Below are 20,474 nucleotides of genomic sequence, written 5' to 3' on the forward strand. Positions count from 1 at the left end.
TCTAGACTTTGGAGGAGGATAAAGACTTTCTAGAATAGTCTAGAATTTCCTAGGATGAGGATGGAGACTTTCTAGAAGAGTCTAGAACTTCTTAGGATGAGGATAAATTAGATTTTTAGGAAATAAATAAAGTTTTATTTATTTCAAGGGTTTGGGTTGAGGAGATATTTATTAAAACTTTTTTAATAAACATGAGGATTAATATTTAACCTTAATTAAATATTTTGAGTTGGGATTAGGGGTATGAAATGATGGGTTTAGCCTTTAATCGAAATTAAAGAAGGATTAGAAGATTTTGGAAGAGGTTATTGGTCATAAGGAAATTGGCCAAGTTTTGGGCAAAAAATAAATTTTTTCATTTATTTTAGGATTTTTGGTCAATTTATTAATTAAATAATTAATAAATAAGAAAATAATGTTTAAATAAGATTTAAACATTTTTGGGAGGGATTCCTTAATTAAATATTTTTAATTAAGATAAAGGGATTTAATGGCATAAAAATTAATTAATTAATTAATTAATTAATTAATTAATAAATGATGATGTCATCAGGACTTTTTCAGAAAATAAAAATACTTTATTTTCTAAAGGTTTTTAGGTGTCTACATTTTGCCCCTCTTTGATGTGATGCCGCAAGTGGCATGGCATCAAAGATAAGAAAATAAGATGCCCAAGGCTAGAGCAGAAGAGGAGAGAAAGCGAGGCTCGATGGCTTCCTGAAAAGTACAAGAATCCGAGATGAGCAAGGAGACTCAGATTGGCAAAGAGAAGGGGCTAAATTAGCTCAAACTCTCACTATGGGAGAATGATAAAGGAAAATCAGATGCACAAGAGGAAGCAAGCTTAAGACCTTAGGGAAGGTGGAGGATGAAGGAGCAGAGCGCTATAGAAAGGAATCCAGGATAGGGAGATGGATGAGGGGATTATAAAGCTGATGCAACAGGATTTCAAAGAGTTAGATTGGCGGAAGATGGGTTTCGGAGATCCCTAGGACTAGGATTGTGGATCTCGAAAGATGAGGCTTGGTGGGTTGATTTGGATTGGTGGATCCCTAAGACTAGGATTGTGGATCCCTAAAGCTAAGAGTGATGAGTGATTCAAAGAGATATTGATGCATCAGCTGGGGTAGGAGAGACGGATGCTGGATATGGATGGGGGATAATGGAGATGAAGGAAAACCATTGAAGCTTTTTGAGCGGGGGGATACTTCAAAGAGAAGTACCACCAGGTAGTTGAGCACTAGATTTGCTATAGGACTGTTGGTTAATTGCCAAGGTTACCAAGAACATCAAGGCCTTTTCACCAATTGTCCAGAGGACTGACGAACTAACTCAAAACAAACACGCAAGGATTGCCCCAACATCACACATGAATCCTAGAGGAAGCAGCGTGGAAACGACATTGGAGAACCCACAAGCAGAAAAGAAAAATAAACGAAAGACCTGATCAAGACCTTACGCTCTAATTGCCCCATTCGCAGCATACCATAATATGGAAGATCGTGGCAACCTTGAGGAGGGAACAAGGAGATTGCTTGGAAAAGATACTTCAAGACCCAAAAGGGAAGATTCCAAATCAAAAGAAAGCGAAAATCCAAAAGAGAACCGTTTGCCAACGAGATGGGTAGGACGAGGTACTAACGGACCAAGATCAGACATGAGGAAAGCTATATCCTACAAGGATCTATTGGAGAGCACCGAAGCTGGTGGATTTGGATGAGTGATGCGTCTGGCAAGCCGAACTAAGAAGGATAGCACTTTGGTGACAGGAAATCTAGCTAAAGGATGCATTGAAATATCTAACCAAAGTGTGCGATGTGTGCAAGATGTTGACCAAGGACGAACTGACACGAACGCTAGATATATACAATGGTACTAAGCTAAAGAGGATGTACAAGCTGACAGACCAAGATATTTACAAGTGAGCTAATCAAGATATGGTACAAGCTAACGGACCAAGATAGTTACAAGTAGGCAAAAGCTCAGGATGATAGGATAGCGGGATGGTTCGATGTTGTGCAAGATGCGAAAGCTAAGGGTGGGGTGATAGCAAAAGATATGGATTTGGCAGGATGCATCCAATGATGATGAGAGATTTTGTGACCAAGGATAGCTAGAGGAGCAGGATGAGATGGCTGGATAGGATGGTAGATAGCTAGGATTATGATGGATATAAAGAGATGACATTGGTTTGCATGAGGATAGCCTAGAGCTAGATACCAATGATAAGGGAGGATGGACAAGACAAGATCTCCAAGGAATATAGTGCCCCCAATTAGAAGATAACATGCGGAAGGAGGTCTTATGATGGATGTGATAGGATTGAAGCTAGGATGGAAAAAGCTGAAGGGGCTAGGGAGATGGATGATAGTTGAGATGATTGGCTGAAGCTGCATAAGATTAGTGGATGGTGTGAGATGGAAGCTGGAGGATGGAGGATAGGTGGATAGATTGGAAGATGGATTTGGATGTCAAGAGATGACCAAAAGCATGAGGGTGATAGGCTAAGCTGGGGATGGCGGGATTACACATGACGCTTGTTTGCCAAGTTTTCATCATGGTACTTGTCCAAGGCACTTGAATTGCCAAGTTTTCACCAGTGGACGCTTTATTTTTCTTTTCTTTTTTGACTTTTTGACTTTGGACTTAACTGGAATGATTTTGGCTTTTTTGGGATTTTTCACTGGCTGTTGGAATGTTCAATTTTGTTGCTAATTGTTGGTACACTGGATGTGTGATTTATGCAATAGATTGGATTAGATGGGATTGATGGTAGGAGATGGAGGGATGAAAATGCTGGAAAGGAGCATGAGATGGGGATGCTTGCAAGAGCAACATTGGCACATGTTGGAACGGGTGTGAAAAGAGCATATGGGGGATAGATGGTAGATGCAGGTGTGATGGAGGATTTGTGGAAGCGTGCTTGGGGATATAGGCACCCAAGATGGAGTTAGGAGATGGGGGACATGAGTCACTAGATGGGGGATTAGCAATGGTGGATGCCATTATGCATTGGGTTTCAACTTTTTTCTTGGGGATCCACATGGTTTTGGATTTTCTTTTCATAGGCTTTTGCATTGTTTTGCATTCTTTGATTGGATTTTGCCTTTTTGGAGTATATCTTTTAGAATAGACATATGATTGCCTAGGATTTGGATTTTTAGCTTTATGCATTTTGAAGTTGGCATTCACATTGCTGTGGTAAGCTTTGGGAAGATGGTTAGGAGAAGCTTTGTGAGATGGAGAGGATATGAAAGAGCATGTAGGGGGATGATGATGGATGATGTGCCCTGATATGTGCCTTTGTTGATCTTGCATAGGAATGGATGGAATAGGGTTTTTATGATGGCTGATAGGAGGATGGAGGATGGTAGATTTTGGGACATAGGGACCCAAAATGGATTTAGCGGATGAAGGGGGGATATGGTAGGTTGTTTTGGGTTGCAAAGATGGTGGAGGGGGGATGACATAAGATTTTTTGAAGGAGTGATGGGAGGCTGGCATGGTGGGCTTGGAGATAGGCTTGGTTTGGGGGTGTGGTGTACCAACACCTTTAGATTGTGAGCCTTTGGATACATATCCAAGACCATGAAATCCTAGATTTTTTTGTTCAATAATAGGCTCTCTGATTCCTTGCTCTTGTGGTCCTAAACCTTGACCTTGATAATGCCATCGATTGAGCATTTGAACAAGCTGAGGAAACTTTTTGCTTGCAGAAAATGGTAGAAGTGATTTAATAGGTGTATTGCAATGGGGAGATACTGTTCTTAATTCTTCTGCTGAGAGAGAGCCACCGTGGATGAATGTAAGTGAACCAAGAGGGTAGATTATAGATGGTGGAATAGCTTGGATAGGTGGTAAGATGGAAGCATGGAGTGGGGGAGATGGAAGGATAGGATCTTGATGTAGCTGGTGGGATGACAAGATATCTTGTAGTGGAGGAGATATGGCTTGAGGTTTTGGAGATGGAGGAGATGGTGACTGCACTATGGATGGAAGACATGGTACGATGATATCTTCATTTATGCTTTGGGGGATGTCAACATGCTTTTGGGCAGGATCTTGATAAGATTGGTTTGGAGTGGATGGTGTGATAGGAGGTGAAGGGATGGATTCTTCAAAGGCAGCGGATGGATAGATGGGAGATTCAGTAATGGAGATGGGTGAGTAGAAGATGGATGCATAAGGGTCATTATGAGAGATTTGGGAAATTCTTGGAGGCGATGTGGATAGGATTTGGAGGGATTTGACAGGTTGTGGGATTTTGATGCTTGTGGGAAGTGGAAGGATTTTAAGCAATTTGATGGATGGTATGGGGATGATAGCTATGGGAGATGGAGGTGATATTATAGATGGGGAAGCTTCATCACTGACTACTTCACATGGTTGGATTAGATGACATGGCTTATCAACTGTTGGAGGCAACTTTTCTTGTATTTCCTCTAGGAGATTCCTTGGAGACTTGTGTGTCAGAGGTGGAGGTAGATTGATAGGAATAGCTAGTGTGATGGGGGTGGAAGATTGGAAGCTTGGTTGATTGGGTGATGGAGGGGAGGCTGGAATATCAGATGGCATGACTAGATAGTTTGGAATAACTCTTGGATTTTGTGGGATGCTTGGGGGAATGTTTCTAAGGCTTTCAATATACCCGTCATAGTCAACAAGATTTTCATCATCATTGGAATAGGAGGTGGCGGGAGCAAGGACAATGCGACCAAACACATCATGATAGGATTGGTACTTCATGCTTTGATGATGAGTTTGATGGGGATGGGGTCTTGCGTATGGATGAACACGGAAGCTCATGGTTGGATTTGGGTTAAGCACAGATTTTGGATTGGCTGATGAAAGATTTCCTAGGGAGAGTCAAAGCTATATGACAGACCTAAGGAGGATTGGCTGGAGATTTTTGGCTTTCTTGTGGATGGAAGATTTCAAGGGCATGCTGTCAAAAGGTGAGAGTTTTGCTTTCCTATGCGCTGGATTTGGTGGTGGCTGTGTCAACTTGAGGATAGACTAATGATCCTATGGGCATGACACGAGATTGACCACTTGTGGATCCCAACCTTTAGCTCAAGGTGATGAGGGATGCAAGTGACAAAGCTAGATTACCCTAGACAAAGCTCTGTCAAAGGGATAACCTTGGTGAGGCTGGTGGATTGGTCGGATTGATTGGATAGCAAATTCCAGCAGAATGACAACAACTCTCTAAAGGCTTGGGTGTGATTTTGGATTGGGCTACTAGCTGGCTGGGGGGGGGATGATTTGGATGGACTTTGGATTTGGGATTGTTCTAAAGCAAGGAACTAGATAGATTCGATTGTAGCGGGGGAGCTTGGATGATTTTTTGATGAGGCAATGACTACGCTAAGTATGCCTTGAGCTGGGAGATTTATGCTTTTTTGAGATTTTGACCAAAATTGGCAAACATTCATTCAAAAGCTATGAACAAAAAAGCAGACAAAAGTTTGGAGCAAGCACGTCAAACACACCAACATCCTAGGAAGCTTTCTACAAGGATGAAATTTGTTATAGCTAGGGAGTCCTCGATATACGCAAGGTACGTGAGGCCCAAATCCATAGATGAAACCAAAAAGATGTCACACAGCCGAGAGGAGCGGTAACCCACTTCTCCTCTTTCACTTCTCAAGGGTATAAAGTTCCTTGAGGCTTAGCCCGAGTGACAAAATTTTGATCCCAAGAGAGGTGTCTTTGGATTCACCTCTCGATCTTTATACTCCGCCGGAACGCTGGAGTTGAGGTCATCCCAAGGGGTGATGAAATCCCCAAGCAGGCCTCCTAAAAAGCTAAGACAAGATTTTGGATCCTAATCTTATGCACCCAAGATGGCCTCGAAAGACGACAAGGGGAGAGAAGACTTGGATGATCTTGGGCTAAAAAACATGCTTGTTCTTTTCCAATTGATGATTTAGATTTTGTAAGCTATGATTGAAGACACTCGTGATTAGGACATACAATGTTCATTCCAACTTGACAGCGTCGTCAACATAATGAAAATCGAGAATTCGTCAGCATAAGAAATGCGAGCGTCATTAAAATGCATCAAAACCATGCAATGTTCATTGATTGTTAGGCATTCAAGATTGTGTTTAGCAACATGCATTCAAAGACAAGTGATTAAACATTCAAGTTTTTTCCTTTGAGCATTCAAGATTGAGATTTTGTGTGTTGTTTTAAGAACTTTGAAGTGCTTTGTTTTAACCTTAGATCATTCAAGATTGTTTTTGGACTCAAAAGTGAAAATGACTCTTTGGACTTTGGTTTTCATTCAAGATTTTGTGTTCTAGTTTGCATATTTTAAGCCCAAAAAAGATATTCCTAGATTGTTTTGATGCATGAAAAACCTAAGAAACATTCAAGATTTTGCAACAAGACATTTTTTTGGAACAAATAACAAAGCTTTTAGGACAATTTTTGGCAACCATTTAGGACTCTTAGTTTTCATGAGATTTTTTTAAAAGAACTTTAGTGTGCACTTAGTGTTGATTTTGAACCTTTTGAAATGGAAACTTGAAGTTCTTTTTAAATTCCCAAAAATGAAGTGTTCCTAATTTTGCATGAATGCATCTAAAACCTTGATGTTGCAAGGATGAAAATGATTAGATTGGTTTAGTTTCACTTGTTAAAAGATTTTTTCTTTCTTGCAAATTTTTAATTTTTCAATGGATTTAAGTATGATTTGGGGGTTCATTTTAAGCACTAAAAAGAAGTGTGTATGATTTTTCTTCCTTAAAAAAAAAATGGCCAAGATCTCCCACAAGAAGAAGAAGAAGAAGTAGATGGAATAAGAAGAATATAGACAAGAAGAGGAAGAAGAATTTCAAGTTCTTTGTCCACCTATAAGCTTGAAAAATCTGCAAACACTATGAGATAGATTATGAGTTCTTTTGTCTTCTTCATGCTCATGTGGACCTACAAAACCAATTTATACAATCCTACCAATCACAAAAACAAGAAAAATTAGCCAAAATTAGTAAATGACATACAAAACTTGACTAAAAAAGCTAATGAATATGACCCATGCAGGGTCCCACCGGGCGTGCCAAAATGTATATGAGCAATGTTAGTATGCTAATAGAAACCAAATTTAAATAAAGCTTCTACAAACTAAACAAAATTCATAAACTTCAAGATAGACAAAGATGAGCTCTCAATTGAGAATATGAGCCATTAATGGACTCTCTCAATAAGAAGCTCTCTTGTTGAGTAGCTTTATCTAAATGGATAGGATGTATGCTCAATATGTTTCCAAAGGCTTCAATGGATGATTGTGGATTTTTGGTGTGGATAGATGGCTTTAGTATGGATTTGGCTCTCAAAATAGCATTATAACTTTACTTCATGGATTGTGTTATTTTGCAAAGGGGAAGGATCCAATTTATAGGCAAGAGGCTTGAGGGTTTGAGGGCTAAGATGCAAGGATGGGAAAAAGCTTATGGAGGGCTCAGATTGCATGAGAGGAGAGCACATGGATTGTGCTTCCTTATAGCCAATCAAGGAGTGACACATGTCACATGGTGAGAGGATGGAGGAAAGGGGAAGGATGAGTCAACAAAGGAGGCTCAAGGGATAAAATCTTCATAAAGACCCTCATAATGACTTGTAAGAGCAATAAAAGGTCTTGTAAGAGTCATTTATGGCCTAGTGGACTTCATAAAGTTTTATGGTTGAGATATTTTGAGGGTGATGAGAGCAATTTCGACTTGGACTTGATTAGAAATGTTTTAAGCTTGTTTAGGCTTGTGCAAATGATTAGAGGATGGATTAGGATGGTTTAGGATTAGCTTAGGGATAGGCAAGTGGATGGCATTTAATGAGGGTGGGTGAAGGAGGAGATATTTGTTAACTTTGGCTTGGGTTAGTAAGTTTTAACCCATGTTTAGGAAATGTGACAAGGTTAGGAGGGGATTAGGATTAGGTTTAAAGACATCTTCTAGAAGAGTCTAGACTTTGGAGGAGGATAAAGACTTTCTAGAATAGTCTAGAATTTCCTAGGATGAGGATGGAGACTTTCTAGAAGAGTCTAGAACTTCTTAGGATGAGGATAAATTAGATTTTTAGGAAATAAATAAAGTTTTATTTATTTCAAGGGTTTGGGTTGAGGAGATATTTATTAAAACTTTTTTAATAAACATGAGGATTAATATTTAACCTTAATTAAATATTTTGAGTTGGGATTAGGGGTATGAAATGATGGGTTTAGCCTTTAATCGAAATTAAAGAAGGATTAGAAGATTTTGGAAGAGGTTATTGGTCATAAGGAAATTGGCCAAGTTTTGGGCAAAAAATAAATTTTTTCATTTATTTTAGGATTTTTGGTCAATTTATTAATTAAATAATTAATAAATAAGAAAATAATGTTTAAATAAGATTTAAACATTTTTGGGAGGGATTCCTTAATTAAATATTTTTAATTAAGATAAAGGGATTTAATGGCATAAAAATTAATTAATTAATTAATTAATTAATTAATTAATAAATGATGATGTCATCAGGACTTTTTCAGAAAATAAAAATACTTTATTTTCTAAAGGTTTTTAGGTGTCTACACATGCCATCGTAGAATGCCTTCTTCATCATGTGAATAAAAAATACTAGTGGCTACTCCACTAAGTAGAGGATCAAACTCCACATCCTCCTTAACATCTTGTGTCTCCAATAGACTTCCATATGAATGAACATTCATTGAACTACTATCATGAGAAGAAGAAGAAATGCTAAACTCACCTATTGAAGCATCACAAGAACTTAATTTGACAATATCCAATGCATATATAGGATCTAAGCATGAGAAATGAACACCTATAGCCAACTGGTATATTCAAAAATAGTTGGTATGCATACTCAATCTGAGTGTGAATAATAATATGAAAATGCTTATTGACAACTTATCAACAACCATCAATCCATATCTCCAATTTACAATACAAAGACTTAACACAATGCTCATTAGATGATTTCTACATGTGAAATATCCACCTACAGCCAAGTGACTTTTTATCAAACACTTGGAATGCATCCATCTAGAATCTAGAAGACTATGAATAATGTTACTAATCCAAACTAAACTCCAACACTTGTTTTATGAACCAAAATGCAAAACATTGCCAATACTCTTGGTAATTTACAACTTTTCTGAAGTTTGCTAATTTCTGAGTACAAAATTAGACTTCAAACATATACAAATATGACATGTAAATGAGCTCCAAACAATGCAAAGAAACCTGGAATGAAGTTGCCTTGGATTGGGGATGAAGTAGCAAACAAGAACAAAGGAGAGTGCACCTTATGAGTGATGGAAGATGTCTCAGCCCTAGCCAACCCTACTAGATATTTCAAAATTCAAAAATAATAGCAGCTACAACCTCTAATTTTAATCACCAAACATCATTGTCCATCATCTAGAAATTGATTGCACCAATACCCATAAGCCAAAAACAAGTGTATGAATTTTAATGAATTTATTTGTGCTTCCCAACCAAATTTTCCCCTATTCTAGAAAACCTCAAAAAATAAATATAAATCAGCCTCTAAAGATCTCCTCCAGCTCCAATAATGATCTCCATCTCTTTAGAAGTCAAGCACTACTAATCAAGACCAAGATCAATGGATGTTATGGTTGCAATAAGCTAAATAGTGGCTCCCTCAAGCTGATATATATGACTGTAATTTATTCTAGAATTGATAAAGATGTAGGTTCAACCTTGAATAACAATTTTGATGAAGTCTCAATACACCAAAATGACTCCAGCAATGCACCAATTTATCTCTTCAAATCGATACCACCAAAAATTTGGCCAAAGGCCATAAAATTTGCTTTAAAATACAAGTAGAAAGTTTAAAGCAACTTCCTCAACTTTGCAATAATTCAAGTGATATTTAACACCCTCAAAATTGCATACCAATTGAGAGTTTTTGTTCTCAATGGCCAATTGTGACTACTACAGAAACCCTAGGCTCGACAATGCACATCAACAACAAACAACATCATCAATAATAAATCTGGATGATAGACAATGAGCCCTTAATCCCTATTTATTCTTTTTCCTCAATAGGTCGGCCTCCTTCTAGAACTTTCTCAAGTCACCTTCTAGAAGGAATATTATAATATTATTTTATTATTTTAATATTGCATTTTATAATTATAAAATATAATCCAACTCCTAAAGTGAAATATAACATTATAACATAAAATAAGGTTTCCAAAATTAGAAACATCCATGGTGATAATAGGAAAACCTTCATATGACCAAGAAATGAGCCAACCAAGCAATTGGGTAACTACCTCACGATCCTCTTATCAAGTCCCATTAGCCTACAAGGATAAAAAATAGGTTATTTCCTTTGAACTCCATTGGTCACGAAAAAGGGGACATTACATAGACTAACAAGAATTTTACATTAGAGCTAGATTTCAGCTTTAAAAGCTATCATAGAACATCACATGAGCTTCTTTCCTTCAAAATGACATATAAGATCAACTTACTCTCAAATTTGAAGAACATTTGATATATGGGACACATTGGTCCAACAAGATGATGAAAGATGCCCCTGAATAGCAAGTCCAGGAACTCATCCAACTATGAAAAATTTAGCAAATCAATGATCCCTTTGTACCAGAAAGTGCATTACAGGACCACTCAAATACAATCATCACCAACACTAAAGAGCATAGTCCTAAAAAAGAAGAGTCTTCAATAGATAGCAGGAGAATAAATCTTGAAACTAGGATGAGTGAGACTGAAGTTCTAAATCAAATTAGTGAGAACAAGCAGTCAGCTGAACAAACCCAAACACCCAACTTCTTTTCTGATCATAAAAAATAATATCCTCCATTAAATATTCCACTAGCATCAGGATAGCAATGGAGAAACATTACCATAAGGAAAAAAGACAAGAAAATATCACTAAAGTTTTGATGAACTCTAGAGAATGGCAGAAATCCCTTTGAAGATATAGATATGGGCAAGTCACAAGGAAAGACCCACAAAGAGAATAAAGATAATATTCAAATTACAATAGAAGTAGAATCTCTACTGAACAAAATCAACTCAATCGAATTAAAAAACCAAGGAAGTAAAGCTACAATATCATCAAAAGAAAATAAACTAGACAATGAATTTAGCTGGGAAGAATTTGGAGCTCCAAATGATACATAGGAAGAACCAAAATGATGAATAAGATATGAACTAACAACCTACAATTACTTCAATAGAGGACTTTGAAACTAAATTAGAAAACCATATCCTTCAAGAACTAGTAGAAGAAGAAGAAGAAGTAAGAGAAGAACTATCTCATTCAAAAAAGGAAAACATTAATGATAATATAAATAATCTAGGTCTCTTGATGGATCAACAAGGACTCAGAACATCAATTTGTGGTAAAAAGAAACTAAAGAGAGGGGTAGAAAGTTACTAATAGAACTAAGAAATGCAATAGGGCAAGATAAAAACCAAAAAGAGATAAAACAAAGTCTTGGACAATGGGAAGGGGAGTTGCCATCCCATAGAGAAATTGGAATTACATCCTAGAATGCTAGAGGCCTCAATGCACCTAGCAAGAAGCACCTGATAAAGTGCAACCTCACCCTATTTGAATAAAAATTAATCCTTATCCAAGAAATGAAACTTAATAAAGAAGAAGGCACAAAACTAGAAAAAAAAAAACTAAGAAATTGGAAAGTAGAGTTTTCAGAATCAATTGGAGCATCAAGAGGTCCAGGGATAATATGGAATCCTAGGAAAATTAAATTTAGTAAAATCATCTCAAATAGAAACTGGATGGGAGGAAAAATCAAATGCTTCAGACATAATATCCAAGCAATAATCATCAATGTCTATGGTCCAACAAACATAGCAGGCAAAAAAGAAGTATGGACAAATATCAACATATTCATGGATGATTTCCAAGAAGGGAACTTCATTTTAGGAGGAGACTTTAATGCTATCATCAGCCCAAAAGAAAATTTTGGAGGCTCAAAAGATATCTCCCAGGCAACTTTAGAGTTCAGACAGTGGATGGAGAATAATAATCTTATGGATATCCAAACCAACAATGGAGTGTTTATATGGAGCAATAGAAGAACAAGCTTTTGCAACATAGTTGAAAGACTAGATAGATTCTTATTTAAAGGGGACCTTGGTACATTATACTTGACCTTCCAAGCATGAATCCTTCCTTCTGTTGGATCATATCACTATCCGATTAGGCTTGAATTTTTGTCCAATGAAGCCTTCTAAAAACCCCTTTAAATGTGAAAAATGTGGTTTTTAGATAATAATTTATGGAAAATGTAAAAACTTGGTGGAATGAATCTACATTCAAAGGATCCAAAATGTTCTTCTTCATATCAAAATTAAAAATATTAAAAGAAAATATATTGAAATGGAACAGCAAACATTTCTGTAATATATTCGGAGAATAATAGATAATGAAAAAAGAACTTAAAAATCTCAACAAGAAAGTTATTAGAAATGGAATGGATAACAAAAAATATCTAAAAGAAAAGGAACTCTTAAGAATACAAGAGAATATACAAGCTAAGGAAGACATTTATTTAAATAAAAAATTGCGCAAAAATTGGCTATCAGAAGGAGATTGCAATACAATTTTTTTCAATACAGTACACTAAACAATCATAATATTAAAAAAATCTCTAAAAAAAAAATCCCCAAGGAAGCATTGAAGAGGACCCAAGAAAGTTGTATAAATCCTGGTCGACTTCTATAAAAATATCCTAAATAACTATGAAAGCTCCAAATAGAAAACACAAAATAATATGCTTAGCAACATACCCAAAATTATCACAAAAGAAGATAGAAAAATGTTAAACAAACCACTAACTAAAGAAGTAAAACTAGCCCTAGTTAAAATGTACCCAGACAATTCTCCAGGCCTAGGTAGATTCCAAGCATTCTTCCTTCAAAAGTGTTGGGACATAATAGGTGAAGACCTATGAAAGCATTAGAAGCCATGAGAAATGCAGGTACTTTATTAACCAAAATCAATCACACTTTTCTTACTCTCATCCCCAAAAAAGAAGATGCTATGGAGCCAGGTCAATTTAGACCCATAGCACTTTGCAATGATATATATATAAAATCTTATCCAAAGCCCTAGCCCTAAGGCTGAAACTAGTACTACCTAAACTTATATCAGAAAGAAAACAAGCTATGTTCCTCGTAGGTCAATCCTAGATGGTATCATTACCCTTAAAGAAACCATACACTCGACTACTGACAATAAAGAAGTCTGCATGCTCATGAAACTAGACATACAAAAGACATATGACATGGTAGATTGGAGATTCTTATGTATAACCTTAGAAGCATTTTGATTTTCACATCAATGGGTTAACCTCATTTTTAACTGTATTTTGACTCCTAAGATTTCCGTTCTAATTAATCGTATTTTGAAAGGTTTTTTTTACCATATCTAGAGGTATAAGACAAGGAGATCCCATTTCCTCCTTTTTATTTATCATCATGGTAGAAGTCTTTGTGAGAGTCATTAAAAAACCCCAAGAACAGGGTAGCATTATAGGCTTGAAGGTAACATAAAATATCTCTAACATTACCCATCGACAATTCACAGACTAGCTCTACAACAAAAGCACAAAATTTCAAATGTTGCTAAATCAAAAATATTCTTTATCAACACTTCACCAATGATAGAAACCCATATTTGTGATATCATGGGATACAAGAAAGGTGACTTCCCATGTAAATACCTAGGTATTCATCTAGGAAAGAATACTAGGTACCCCATAGCACATGATCAGTTACTAGAAAAATGAGATCACCAAACTGCCAATTATAAAGGGAAATGGCTTACCAAGTGGGTAGAGCTACAAAGATTAAGGTTGCTCTCTCAGCTAAGACTCGAGAGTGAACTCAAAAAATTATTTTGGAGTAGCATAGATGAACACAAGAAACTAGCCCTAATTAAATGGGATAACCTTTGTAGACCTAAAAACCAGGGAGACCTTAGCTTCAAAAAACTTTATTGGAAAAATAAAGTATTTGGGGAAAACATAGTTTGGTGCATGTATTAGGAAAAATATAGCAAATGGGCTAGAATCTTGTATCACAAATATTTAGGAGCATCAAATCCATACTTAATTTTCCAAGTCAAAGATCCCCCTTGTGGATCCAGCACATGAAACTTCATGCTAAGTTATCGACCACTAATCAACAAGAACTTAATTTGGGATATTAGACAAGGAGAAGAGGCTCTATTCTAGGAAGACTCATGGGATGGCCTTCCCTCCCCATATAGTTATAATCTATCACTTACAATTAAAAATAATCTTTCTCAACTTTGGGGGACAAAAGTAGCCAATTATAAAACTATTACAACCTCTAATGGAGAAACAATATTAGAATGGAGATCCTTAGCATACACTAGTTTACCTCCTTCTAAAATAGAAGAGTTCTCAAAATTTATAAATCATAGGTCAGCATGTTGTAAGGATAGACATAATAAATTGATTTGGGGTCCTTCCAAGGATGGGTGCTACAAATTTAAGCTAGGTTACGAGACTTCAATTCTTTCCTACATAGAAGAAGATACCTATATTCCTCTCAATCTATGTTGGGACCTAGCCTGTCTTCCAAAAGATTTTTTTTATTTTTATGGGCAACCATATAAAATAGGATCTTCACTGCTGATAGATTTACCAGATTAGGTTTCAAAGGGCCATCCAGATGTATCCTCTACAAATCCAACACAGAAGACTCTCCTCATTTACTCTATCAATGTTCATATTCTCTAAAATGTTGGGACTAGTTGAAACACAAACTTAACTAGTCTACTCCACTACACAACAACCTTGATCTCCATCTAAGAAGTTGGTCCACCTTCAATAAATGCAGTGTTTATAGTAAATTGTGGAATATTACTTTGTCCCTCCTATTATGGGAAATATGGAAGGAAAGAAACAAAAGAATCTCCAACAACTTAGAATTGGATATACTCTCCTTCCTTAACAAAGTGGAAGCAAGTATACAAGAAATTATGAATAATTATCTACATAAAGTAGCACAAGAAGATGAATTTTTTTGGATTGGGATTAGGAAATGAAGAAAAAATGGACTAACTTAATCAACCCCCAATTCAATATTCTAAGAAAAAAACCAAGCACGCAAGGATTATAAATGGGAACCCCCACCAATAGGATGGACAAAACTAAATTTTTTCAAAGAATCAAAAGAAAATCCATGAATAGTAGGAATAGGATGCATCCTACATGTAGATAATGAAAACTAGATAATAAAAAGATCAAAACTCATCGGTAAATAAACTAATAATATAGTAGAGCTAGAAGCTCTCAAAAAAGGATTGAAGCTTAGCAAAGACCAAAACATCAGAAAGCTCATTGTAGAAAGAGACTCACAAATCATTATCAATGCATTAAGGAAAAGACTACCCCAAACTGGTAGATCAATTCTAAACTAGAAAAAATACTCCCCTTATTGGACTCATTCAATGAAATCAGATTCCAACTCATTTTTTTAGAAGGCAACTTTGAAGTAGATTTATTAGCTAATAACATAGTGATGGGTTTAGACTCGACTATTATTCCCTAATAACTTCATCTTCCAATTTAGATTATATATTTTTCAACCCTCCACATTCTCCTATATTCTTCATTTATAATCTTTATTGTCACTTAGGCGTTAGTTTTCTCCTCTCTTGACTTTCCCTCTTAATTCTCCTATAGTTATCTATCTTTCTAATTCTTCCTAATCCCTTTATCTTGGTCATGTTAGGCTTTCCCTTAATGATTATTACCAATATGATTTAAAGGCTATTGATTCTTATTTTAACAAGGTATCATGTCCCTCACGACGATTAATGATGACATTCCTAATGGTGATGTCAACATTTTGGAGTATTCTAGAGCATTCTAGTTGCAATTTAAGAATGTGAGCTCCACCCTCCCCCTCATCATCAAATAAATATTGTCAAAATGGAATCTGCAATCATTCTATTTCATACATGTGAAGTGTGAACTATAGTGTTCAGAGGCTCTGTAAAACTAAAGCGATGGAGTCGGATACTCAACCCCATCGATGACATGACTAGGATTTCCATCATTAGGGCCCTTGGTGAGAGTTTTTTTAACTTCAATTTTACCTGGCACACAAATAGTGACATTGTAGGCTCTTTTCTCTCTTGCCTAGCTCATGCCCATTTTGACCAATGGGATATCATTCATCTTTGACATAACCTCTTTGATGCAACTTGGTTCAAAGGTTTAAAACAAGCTATTATGGACATTGAATCCCTTCCCAAAAGAATTTTTGTCATATCCCCTTGATAGTATGGTTTTTTCTATTGTCCCCATGCACCCTATTTTCCGCATTAGAGACCTAGGTCTTTTTAACAAGGTTTTGCCTAAGATGAAACCCAATATAGATGTCCTCCTCAAATGGAGAGGCATTATCGAGGAGTGCAATTTAGCTTGGCTACTAGCTATCTCTCCCTATTCGATTAATACATTGAGCTTGGTGTGAATTTTTTGACTTAGCAAGTTGGATTTTTCAATGCCAAATTTCAAAGGTCCAACTGAGAGAAAAGGGCCTTTGCTCTCTTCCCTAGTAGTTAGCATTTGGAATATGATGAACTTGACAACCATATCATGGTGGTTCAAAAAACATAGGAGTTTTTTTCCTGAGGCAAGATTAGAACATCTATATTATGTTATTTTGTCCTTTTGGTCTATGATACATATGGAATTGTGAATAGTTGTTGAAGCCTCATTCGTTACTTCTTGATTTGTTATGCTATGGTTCTAGTATATTTTAGGAATCTAGCTTATGTTCTATGCAAGTTATAGTTCTTTATGGCTTTTTCTCCTTTCTTTGTTATAATATGTAGGGTTCAACCCATTTTGGTAGGATCTAGCCTGCTCATCAATTTTGTCCCTTTCAATGAACTTAGTACTCTGATTCTCCAATCCATACATATTTTACATTATTGAAATATTCTATGAAATAGAAATATCTCTAGTTCAATGGTATTTATTGTTTTTTGCTATGGTTTTTTCTAAATATTGGTAATCTTTAGTATCATAAATATACCCATTCTGAATTTACATCGAAATATTAATATTTTGGATTTAAGTTATAATCGTGCATCACTATCTATTAAGAGTTCACTCTAATTGATGCAATTCCATTGGCCAAGATTATTCACTTAATAAATTTTAGATCAATCTTGTCCTTTTATTCATTTTCTTAAAAGAGGACCATAACTACATTGACACATCTCGAATCCCTGAAAATTGACCTATCAACAATATTCCTTCTCCTTGTTTGTATCATTCTCTCCTTTCTTTCTTTTCTCATACTTGGTCATTATCTTGAACCTTTATCATTAATTATATTTTGCCTAAGTTTCATTAGACTACATCCACATAGCTTCTTACTACTTACAAATCAACATTAACCTTAAAATTATATTTAAAACATCCCCTATTTAGAAAATCCTTATATCACTCATTGTCCCACTTGTTTCAGAACCCTATAAACAACCTAGGGTTCTCAATAGAATCACATTATAATAAACAGTAATTGGTTAGGATAATAATCTATATCATATTATTAACTCAAATAACCCTTGACAAAAACATATTCATGTGGTAAAGAAACAACTATTTGACAAAAAGAAACCCACTACATAAACATATTAATGTTGCAAAGAAAGGTAAATTTTTAAGTATTTTTAACCTTGCTAACAATTTCAATGAGTTTGAAGTTTATGATAGAAAGTAGGAGGACACACAATATCCAACTCTATCAAATGATGACGTATTACTTTTGAATGTTATCACTAAAGTAGCATGTTGAAACATATAATTATTTTGTCATGTTTATGTAAAATAGGGTATGCACCTTTTAACATGTAAGTTTGTATGGGACGAAAGTCTTGAGCAAGATTGGAGGTTTTTTTGTCATTCTTTCCTACTAGTGCCCATTTGAACAGAGTAAAATACAATATATAACCCTTTTTGTTACATATATAATGAAATGGCTTCGAACTTTTACCCACACACACACACACACATATACTTTTTATTGTTCATAGATTATTTTGCTAAAAAATAAATAGATTATTTAAATAATTAAGTTCACATGAAATGGCAATATTGTTAAATTTATAAAAAGTTGTGGATATACAAAGAAATTCACACATAAAAATGAAGTAAGACTATACACACACACACACACACACACACACACACACACACACACACAGAGAGAGAGAGAGAGAGAGAGAGAGAGAGAGAGAGAGAGAGAGAGAGAGAGAGAGAGAGAGAGAGTTTCTTTTCTTACTTGTTCCAAAAGGATGACTTTTGCGTTATGAAATTTTGTTTTTTTTTGTGAAGAAGTTGAAGTCAAAATTATTGAAGGAAAATAGATTCTATTTTCTCAAGAAGATGCTTAAGTTCATCAACATCATTCTTATAGAAATGGTGTTCTTCATGTATAACCTTATTGCAATATGCACAAGTAGGATTCTCCTTCTTAGATGATTCCCCTTAGAAGAAAATGCAAAATCTACTTTTTGAGGAGGGAAATATTGTGTTGTATCCTTTTGTGGCTTAGAATCTAATTCCATTTGTCTTGTTAGATCCTTTCTCATGACTAGCCATAAGCATATGATTTGGATTTTTTAATAATGCCCTTTGTGATCAACTTTGATTGTTGAAACATCAAAATCTTGAAGTTGAAGTGGACATTCTTGAAGGACAATTGATTGTATTTTCTCAAGAAGATAGTTAAATTCTTGAAGTCATTCTTATAGAAATGGTGTTATTCTCCAATCTTATTGCAACATGCACAAGTAGGTTTCTCCTTCTTAGATGATTCCCTGTAGATTAAGAGGATGTAGAATGTTCTTTTTGAGGAGGGAAAGATTATATTGTTTCCTTTCATGGCTTAGGATCCAATTCCTTTTGTGTCTTGTTAGATCCATTCTCATAACTAGCCACCAAAGCATATGATTTGGATTTTTTTAAGAATACTCTTTATGATCAACTTTGATTGTCCAAACATCAAAATGTTTGTGAAAGAATAAAATGATGTAGTGTAGACACTCCTTGTTGTCAACAAATGAGTCTAAAACTTTGAGGAAAAAGTTGCGTACTCAAAAAAAAAGCATCCCCCACACATCCTTCTTCTTAATGCCACAATCTTTAAGGTGTAATTTTAGCTCATTTTCCTTACATAGTCTTAAATTGAAGAAAAGTTCTTTGGATCCAAGTTGAGAAGTTCACTATCAAGTGTATATTCCCTAATTTCGGTCATTTAACCATACAATTAAGTAAGTTTGTCCTAATCTTCCTTTACAATCTTAAACTTTTCAATGCAAACGATAAGATTGGGTGATATGTATTTCCTTAATGTTTCAAGAGCCATAGAGCTTTGAATAAGCCATTAATTTTATATTACAATCAACCTCCTAGAATCAAAGGGTTTCATCAAGATTATAATTTAAGCATTTTTTCGTTAATTTACTCAATGCATTAATTTCCCATGTTGCATAATTATGGTGAGTTAAAAGTAGAAATTTAGCATAACTCATAACATGTGTGTGTGTGTGTGTGTGTGTGAGAGAGAGAGAGAGAGAGAGAGAGAGAGAGAGAGAGAGAGAGAGAGAGAGAGAGAGAGAGAGAGAGAGAGAGAGAGAGCCACAATGATGATTTGGCACATTATACTTATCACATGTACAATTGTCACTTGAAAAATTAAACCAAAGTCGACTTCTAATTTTGATGTTTACGATTGCATTAATCATGCTATATCAATATCACATTGCTGGTGCTAAAGATCAAACTAAAATCCTATCATTACAATTATTAGAATCAGCCAAAAAAATAAGTTATGAAAGTGATGTTCTTCCTGTTGTGGCTACAAACTAATAACATATTAGAGAAGTAGACAAAATAAACTATGCACTTTAAAAAGAAGCACATAGAAAGGAGTTTGTATGACCTCAAACAAAGCCTCTGTAGTTGCAAAAATAGGGACTACTTAGCTACATTTTTTAAAAATGGCTATTTTTATATAAAAATTCCATCCATCAAAATTAAATATTAATTCTAACACTAAAAATAACATTAAATTTTACCCCAAATCAAAAAATAATGTAATAAAAAAGGAGCTTGGATCACCAAGTTAAGAGGTTTTGAAGTTCTCCTTCAAATTTGTGAATGTGATCTATGAAGGGTGTGGGGAAAATAATTCTCCCACATTCATTGCATGGGAAACTATTTAATTATTTAGATACAGACCTTTATACTAATAAAAGGTAAACCTGTGTTATGTAAAAGCTACAAATTCACCTATTTTTACTCAATTCCCTACCGCATGGATATTGATATGTCCCATGGGAATTACTTGATAGAAATGATGTGACACATGCATTTGCTATTTGTGGCATACAAG

Source organism: Cupressus sempervirens, chromosome 7 (assembly GCF_028749045.1).
Source record: "Cupressus sempervirens isolate cs-2001-9-10 chromosome 7, ASM2874904v1, whole genome shotgun sequence".
Classification (NCBI taxonomy): Eukaryota; Viridiplantae; Streptophyta; class Pinopsida; order Cupressales; family Cupressaceae; genus Cupressus; species Cupressus sempervirens.